This window comes from Aquila chrysaetos, chromosome 22 (genome assembly GCF_900496995.4).
Source record: "Aquila chrysaetos chrysaetos chromosome 22, bAquChr1.4, whole genome shotgun sequence".
NCBI lineage: Eukaryota > Metazoa > Chordata > Aves > Accipitriformes > Accipitridae > Aquila > Aquila chrysaetos.
Genome location: NC_044025.1, coordinates 18,031,495 through 18,039,802, shown reverse-complemented (window position 1 = coordinate 18,039,802; position 8,308 = coordinate 18,031,495).

Here is an 8,308-nt window from a genome sequence, read left to right as displayed (position 1 = left end):
AGTCACTGTCAGGCACTTCAGGGAGCACAGGGCAGCCATGCGCATCCTTCCAGCTGGATGCTCCGCCACCTTCGCCGACAGCTGGAGCTCAGCGCTCCATGCCATGATGCTGACAGCACTTATGCACCCCATCAGGGCTTTATACTCACTCCCTGGGCAGTTATTACCTTGGTGGCACCCAGAATTATGAGGCAAAAAAAAAAAAAAAAAGTGTCTCAAGTGCAGAATACAAAAAACCCCAGTTGTTTTGGTTGCTCTGGCTGAGAAATATGCTGGTAGTTTTTCTTCTGTTGAAAGCCCAAATTGAAATCCCGTATGCTCTGAGCCATCTGCATAACAGAAATGTGCGAAAAATAATCAAGCTCTTCTTTTATTTCCATTCCCCAACCTCCCATCTCATCTTTTTATTTTTCTGGCATGATGCAGTCCTGTTATTTAAGGCTGGAGTGGTGATGGGGAGCCCTTTGAGCCACCTACTGCCAGCAGCCCAAGGAAGAGGAGTTGTCTCAGGGGACTGGCTCCTGGGGGGGGGCTCAGCTTTTTGTAATTAGAATAATTAATTAGTACCTCCTACAAAAGCCTGAGAGAGAGGAAGAACCCCCTTGCATCTTGCTCAGTAGTAGCACATGTAATTGCAAGGGCAGAGGCCTGCCTTTTTTGTTTTGCTTTGCTTTTTTTTTTTTTTTTTTTGTCCTCCTTGATGCTTCATGACTAAGTGATAGAAAGTCCTTCACAACTTGGGAAGGTGGACAGTAGATCTGATCCTCATCTAGGTGAGTGCCCCTTGCTGGTACCTTCTTGGTGTCTGTCCAGGTGACTGTTTCTTTGCAAAATGAAACAGTTTTAGATGGGAGTAGGGGAAACTTTGCTTAGATGTGCTTAGTAACTACAAGAAGTCCCATCTGTTGACAGAGCCGGTTTCATCCCCTGGGAATACAGCCTGGCTTTCCACTGTGTGGTTTATGGGCAGGTGCTGGTGGTGACGCAGCGATGATCTCCTTTGCGTTTTGCATATGGCCTGACTTTGCCAGGCTTGCTTTGATGGGGACGCCAGGTTTACGAGTCCCAGCAGATAGAGGAGTGTTAGCCTCTCAATCCAATTCCCTTTTTGCTTTATCCCATTGCTTATCCTCCCTGGCTTTCTGGCAGTGCTCCCTCCCTCGCTCCTCCTGCTGCCTGCTCCATCCTCCGAGGTGCTGTGGGGTGCCAGCAGCAGCTCCCCGCAGTGCTGCGGATGCAGGGCTGGTGTCCCTGTTCTGTTGCCTCTCTAATTTCCCCAGGATCCCACATCCGAGGAAGCCATCCCAGAGCGCCTTCCCATGGGCTCTCTGCTTGGAAGTTCCCCAGGGCTTTGGTGTCTCCAGATGACAGTTCATGTTGGTGGAAGCTCTTGAGATGACTTAATTCCCTCCCTTTCCCTGCTCCAAGTTGGTTTCTCACCATACCGTGCTCAGGGAGGGTTACCCAGATGGCTTAGATTAACGGCAATGGTTGAGCTGCTTTAGTTGATCAGCAGGGACTGCATCTCTCGCTTTGATTCAGTGACACTTTGGGGATGTTTTCCCCCCCTGGATATTCATTTCTGGACCTTACTCCTGTGAAGTGAGCGAGCGTGGGTGCTGGCAGTCATCCCACCGAGGGGAGCGAGATGTTATGCTTCAGCTTTCAAGGGGAGCAAACAGAGGAAGCAAGAGGAGAGCAGCTGAAAGATGGGGAAATGAGGAGTGCTGAGATGATGGGAATATAAAAGTTGTCTGTCACTTTCTAAAGAAATATTTTTTAAGGGTTTTTTTATGTGACAGAAGGTGGAAGTGAAAGGAAGAAGGAAGTTGCTGTTGCTGAGGAGAAACATAACTCCCGTGGGGAAGTGCTGGCCGAGGGGCTGAGAGCTCCCGCGAGCCCGGCTGGATGTGGGAACCTGAGGGATGTCCCAGCCGAGGGCTGTGGTGGGATGGAGAAGCTGGGGCTCCCCTGGGTACCCATCCCATCCCACCCCGCAGCTCCAGGAGTCTCCAGACAGCAACACGCTGGGGTTGAGGAAGGAGCAAAACCTGATTAAGGTGCTGCTGCGTGAGGGTCTGGGCTGCTGCGGCTGCGGAGAACCTGGGGCAGCCTTGGGACAAGCAGCGTTTAGGATTAGCCTTCTTGTGGCAAATACCACCGAGGTGTTCAGCACATAACCATATTGCACCAGTGGTTTTTGGTTTTTCACGTTGTCAGAGGATTTCCACCTGAAACCAAGAGTGTGTGGGTGCATGCCACCACGAGCTCCTGTCCTCTGCAGGAAATGTCTTCAGGGCTGGGGCAAAAAGAGCCAAACTGAGAGCAAAGCCTTTTGGAGGAGAATATTGCTTTTTTCCTCCTTTGGAGTCAAGAGTGTTTTTCTATTGAAAATTTGCAGGAATGTGCAGCCGCCCTTGTTTACTCTTTTAGAATAACGATTCCTTCACTTGCAGTGGCTGCAGTTCAACAAAATAATTAAATGTATGCAGAAATCCATTTAGGAAAAATACAGCTTCTAAGTGTATGCTCTAAGTCCTGAAATCCCACCGACGCCTAGTGACCATGGTTGGGTTGATGCTGGTGGGTAGCTCCTGTGCCGGCTGAGCACCAGTGCTCTCCTGGGTTGGAGCAGTAAAAAGAAAGCAGCACCTCTGAAGGCCTGGAAAAGCAAATCTCAAATGTGAAATACTGCATTTTGGGAAGCTTAATGTGGTGGTTTTTCTCATTTACATCTTAAGACAAGAGCCAGAGATGCTTTTCTAGAAAATTCTTTTACTTTCCAGTGGCCTTCTGCAAATATATTTAAAGCAAGAGAAAAAGCAGGGCTGTGCTTTGTCCCAGGAGAGATCTCACATGCAGCGCCGTAGTGGAAAACACGTGCTCTTCCAGCATCATGGAAATCTCGGAGCACTCTTTGCTTGGCTTATGAAGGAGATTGGGAGTTGACCTGCCCCAAGTGCTGGGGCTTGGGAGGGGAGTCAGGCTGGGAGGGCTGCGAGGTGGGTGATGGCAGCTCCCTGTGCCTCGTTACGTGAAAAGTGGAAAGGCAAAAGCCTTCGTGTGTGTCAGAGGCCAGGCAGAGGCTTGAATGAAGCCAAGGCATCGCAGCCAGATGTGCTGCAGAAGGGTGACCCCTGAAAGTCAAACCCGAAGGCAGGGGTGAAGCCACCCACGTGCCATCACTGGAAGAAATTGTACTCCCTGCTTTTCTGCTGTACACACATTCTTGCTTCTGCATGTGATTTATTGGAAGTCATTGCACCTGTTAGCTGTTGTCTCAGGAGGAGCAGAAAGAAAAACTAAGGGTAATATTAGTGCTGGTGAAAGATAGGCTCAAAGGAGCAATCTGCATTGGAGGCATCCAGCTGTGGATCAGGCAACTCTTGCATTTTTTTTTTTTTTCTTCCAAGTCCTTTTCAGAGACACATTTGAGAGATTTTGCAGAAATCTGTAAATTCCCCAAAGAAAAATATTTAGGGGGACTTTCTTTCCAACAATGAATGATGCCTTACTGTTTCTTAATTTTTTTTTATGATTAAATACTTTGCAAAAGCTCAGCACTTTTCCTAGGAGAAGTCGTTTGGTGCGAGAGCAGACGGGTATCGTGTCCAGTGAGTCATGCAGCACACTGTGCCGCATGAAGGCATCCTCTTGCTAAGGTAGAATAACTTTCCTAAGGATCAGTTATTACCTCCTGGAAAGGAAGGTGACAAGAAGGGTCTGTTTGTTGGATGCCGCCATTCACAATACTGAAAAATTCTTTACAGAATTGTTGTGAGTTGGCTCAGGCACGTCTCTGTCCTGGTGCAATTACCCTTGACTTTTCTGCAGCTTTTCAGAGAGCTTGACTGCCTTTTAGCCTTTTGACTTGCCACCTGTCTCTTCTTTCTCTGTTCAGTCTATCTTTCCAGTGGGACTTCACCTGACTTCTGAAGTCACACCTTCATTTTTTTCATGTGCAGCTTGTGCATCGCACAAATGCAAAGTTATATTTTAACTGCTACTTCTGGGAGAATAACCAAGATCTCCTGTTTCGAAAAGAATTGTGCAGAAGCTGGAGGCATTCTGAGGGCATTTGTTGAATTTCTGGTTTTGTGAAGGCAGGAGGATGACTTAATGAATTTCAGGATTTCCACCAGCACTTCTGTGTAGCTTGTCTAGCTCTCTGCCTTTGTTTCAAAGTTTACAATTGGGATAAGTGACCTTTTTCAGCCACCGTTAGGTGGAAATCCCACATAACCCCCAAGTATTACAACACTACCTTTGTACATGCAGCACTTCTGGAGTTACCAACCTCCATGAAGAGCTGGAGGATGGTTCTGAAGAAAGGTGAAGTATCATGACAACTGTGACAGCATTTGTGGCTTTATAATTAAGGCTGATTTTATAATACTGGTCTGAAGACACATCCTTTTGCTGTAAGCTGTAGGCATCCTAATCCCTGTACCCAACATGGTGTGTGTCCTAGCAATGCTGTCAGTGGTGTTCGTGGCTTTGGACATCGGATAGGCTCGAGTGGTGATGCGGCTTCCAGCTTGGAGCTGCAACCTCAGGGTTCAGGCTGTGGGTCTGGCTGGACAGGGTGTCCTACCAAGTCTGGCTATGCCTGGTCCTACTCCTAGGCAGCTAACAGATCCTCACCCTTCTCATCATGCAGAACCCAAAGCACTCAAAGATTTACAGACTCATCCCTGACAAAGGTACATCCATCCCTGCGCTCAAGCTGAAGGGACCCGATTTTGCAATCTTTGCTCACATGAATAGTAGTGACACACCCCATTAATCATCCCCGTGGACACTCACTGGCACCAGCAAGTGATTAAACTAGCAAAAGTGGCTGGTTCCCTTCCTTAGCTCGTAACTAAAGAGCAGGAAAAAGTGGAATAAATAAACCAAAGCTGCAGAGTAGTCACGCAAGGCAAAGGGAACCGAGGAACATCAGCAGAAAGTGCTCCAGGACAACACCATCTGCGAGCACTTGAGGTTCAGGAAATGCTGCTCTTTAAGAAGTTCATGGTGCTGTTGCATACGGCCGGAAACAGACTGGGGGTGAGGCTCTACAATTATGCCTTTTATTTGCTCAGCATATTTTGCCTCTTTTTACGTAAAACCAGCAAATGAGGAACTTGAAGTCGCTTTTCCCATAAAAGCTTTTGACTGCAGAATTGTTTATCGGCTTTCTTCTTTGGGGCTGCTTCTACCTTACATTCTTGCTGCTGTTACCCTGAAATCTAGGGAAACAGTAATAAAATGACCTGTGCTCCAAGCTGCTGTGAAATGCCTGTGAAGCTACAGAGGCCTCTGAGTTGAGGCCCTAAAAGATGGGACACTGTGACCTGGGTCAGCGCTGAACCATGAGCCGCAGTAGTACTGGTTGAGCTGTGCGGGCTCAGACATGGTCCTGTGCTGTGCCCAAAGAGTTCCTGCTGGAGATTTGGGAGATTCTTTCCATTGGGTGTGCAGACAGGGCAGGAAAGATGCTCATCCATTCCTGACCGCCTGGGCTTGGGCACGGGAACTGTGCTTGCCAAGAGGTCCCAGCTGTGAGGCTGGTGTCACTGGGGCACAGTGGGTTCTGGGGCTGCCCTGGCTTTACACAGTGAGGAGGCAAGATGTAGTGTTAAGGAGGTAAAAACCAGACAGTTTGGGGGAAAGCAACTCACTGGCACACGTGTCCTCTCCACCTGCCATTCCTCTGAGTAATCTCTCCGCTGCTAAGTACCTTTACAGTAAAAAGGGCAGCTGCTGTTTCAGGTTAGTGGTTTCTGAGGAATACCATTGCCTCATTGTTTATCAGGTTTCCTGACTCCTCGGGGTGAGCTGGCTCATTGGGAAGCCGTGTTCTCCTCTTCCTCCTCCGCCTGTCGCCGGGTGATGGCACTGAGGGTCGAAAGCACGTCCGCACAGGACGCTGTGTGCCAACTGTGTAAAACTCTCGCTGAGTCCGAGATGCTGACATGTTTGAAGGCTTTTTTTTTTTTTAAGGACTGCAGCAGTCCAGTTTATATAGGAGGCTATTTTAAAAAAGATGGGAAGAAATTGGCCCCGGGGAAACCCTGAAGTGAGGTGGTGGCTGCCTGGGGAGAAATAACTTGCCTTTGGTTCAGCAGAGGTGAATGCTGCAGAAAGCTGTGGGCAGATGTGCCTGGGAAATCAAATTGTTGTCTTTATCTGGGCTCTTCCTCCTGCCCTTCATTCCAACTTGCTTAGCTTTAGGTCATATTAACAAGAATCAAGGGAAACTGAGGCTCGGTGTACCAGGGAGAGCACAAAATGCTGGGGTGCATGGGCTGATGGGATGCTCGGCGTGGAGCATGCTTCTGCACCGCACAACCTGGGGATGCTCGAGGGCCTTGGGGAGCGAGGGAAGCACAATGAGTAATGCTTGGAGTAGGTGGTCCCAGGCCTGCTGACCAAATGGTCCTCCCAGGCTACTATATTTGGGTACCACAAGCAAGTGATTTTACTTTCCTGGTTAAAAACAGGCCCCCTAAAGTTATGCTGCTGGCTGCTAACCCTCGCCTCGCAGCACATGCGGCTCGCCGAGCAGCAACCCCTCTTCTCCCGTGGGTCACCTCGGGTGGCACGAATTCTGTGAAGGACTGCAGAGCCGCATTGCTCGCCGTTTAATTGTAACCAGATTCTCCTAGAAATGTCTGCTGAAATATTTATAAATATTATAGCCAGCAGCTGCTAATGCCAAACAGGAAATTTTAAGCTGAACAAACTTTTCCACGTTTCTAAGTGGGAAAAGTAAACTGTAGCTAAGACCAGTATTTAAAAAAAAAAAAAAAAAAAGCCTAAATAGCAACAAGCTTCCACTGTTCCATATCCTGACAGAAGTTCACGATTTCTTGAAGTCTAGGTCCCTTCCAGCTAGGCCATTTTCTATAAGCAGTATGTCTGCACAGTGTTACAGAAGGTGGCTTTAAAAAAGAAAATGGGGTTATACCTCCCCACAGGCAGTTGTGCTGTGTGACGTGACAGCCCTGCGTCATGGCACAGTTTTTACATTAGGGTCATCTCATGGCAGGAAAGGGCCATTGGGAAGCTTCCAGTAATGCTACATATGTTGTACCTGCTGTCGTGGTAGCTATCAGTCTCAGGGGACTGGCATTTTAAGCTGTTGGTTAAAGTAATTTCAAGGGGGAAAAAAAAAAAAAAACAGAACTTGAATGGAAAGCAATGAGCCAGGGATGAGGTTGGTGGGAGCAGTGGCCACCCAAGCAAAAGGAGCCCTGTTTTGTCTTGCATTTCATGTCTTGGGCTTTTTTTCCCCTTTCAAGCTCTCTTCTAGGATTTTCTTGTTGTTGCTCATTCATTACTTGGTATTGAGACAATATTTTGGACCACCAAAACATGGAAAAAATGTAACATTAAATCTTTGTGGAATTATCTGTTTTAAACAACTTCTGCTGGTTATGAGTTCATTGAATTCATCTTCAGCCAAAAGGTATTATTAGGCTTTTTAAAACTGATTCATGTCATTTCATAGTCAATTATATTGGAATAGAGATGAAATAAAGCAAATGTCCTCAGTGTGCATATTAATTCTGAAATTGTATTCTTCAGTTCAAGCATCGTCAAATTGAAGTGGAGAAGTACAGATCTTGAATCTTTCAAAGAATGAATTATCAAAATAACTCTGCCTCTACCATCCCCACTATTGCCTTCATATACAGATATTTTTATGAGCTTCTTTTTTTGATTAAACTCTGTTTACCATGGTACCTTAATGGAAAGAGAAGAGCTTTCTGATGCTGAGATTTCTTTTAACTTCTGGCTATTGGTAGCAAATCCTTATCCACTTCTTTTATGCGAGTTAATTTTCTTTGAAACGAGTCAATGGTGTGCGGTGAGCTTGGCTATAGAGTGCCTGGGCTGAATCGCACTTTGCTGTCTGGGTGGTTTTTGGTGAGCAGCATGCATTTTAAAAGGCAAAAAGATTGTACAAGGAAATGAAGTTTTAAGGATTCCTGTAAATTTTAGCGTCTAAGAGTCGTAGGATCTCAGGAAGGCTTTATTACAGTATAAAATGTGGAGTTTAGCAGCGAATTCATTCATAGCTTTTCTACTTGGATGGACTCTATCTGGTTTAATTCTGGGTGGGAAACAAAGCACCCAGGTGGGCAGCTCTGTGAGCGCTTGATTTTATTGCGATACTGTGATGAAGGAAGGTCTCAGCCCGGTGTGGGATGAAGGGAGCGTTGCTGGCTGGTGGTCAGAGACATCCATGGCTCTCGGAGGTCCCTGCCAGTTTCCTTGGGAACATGGTATGCTACACTGCCAGCTCACTATCCAGAAA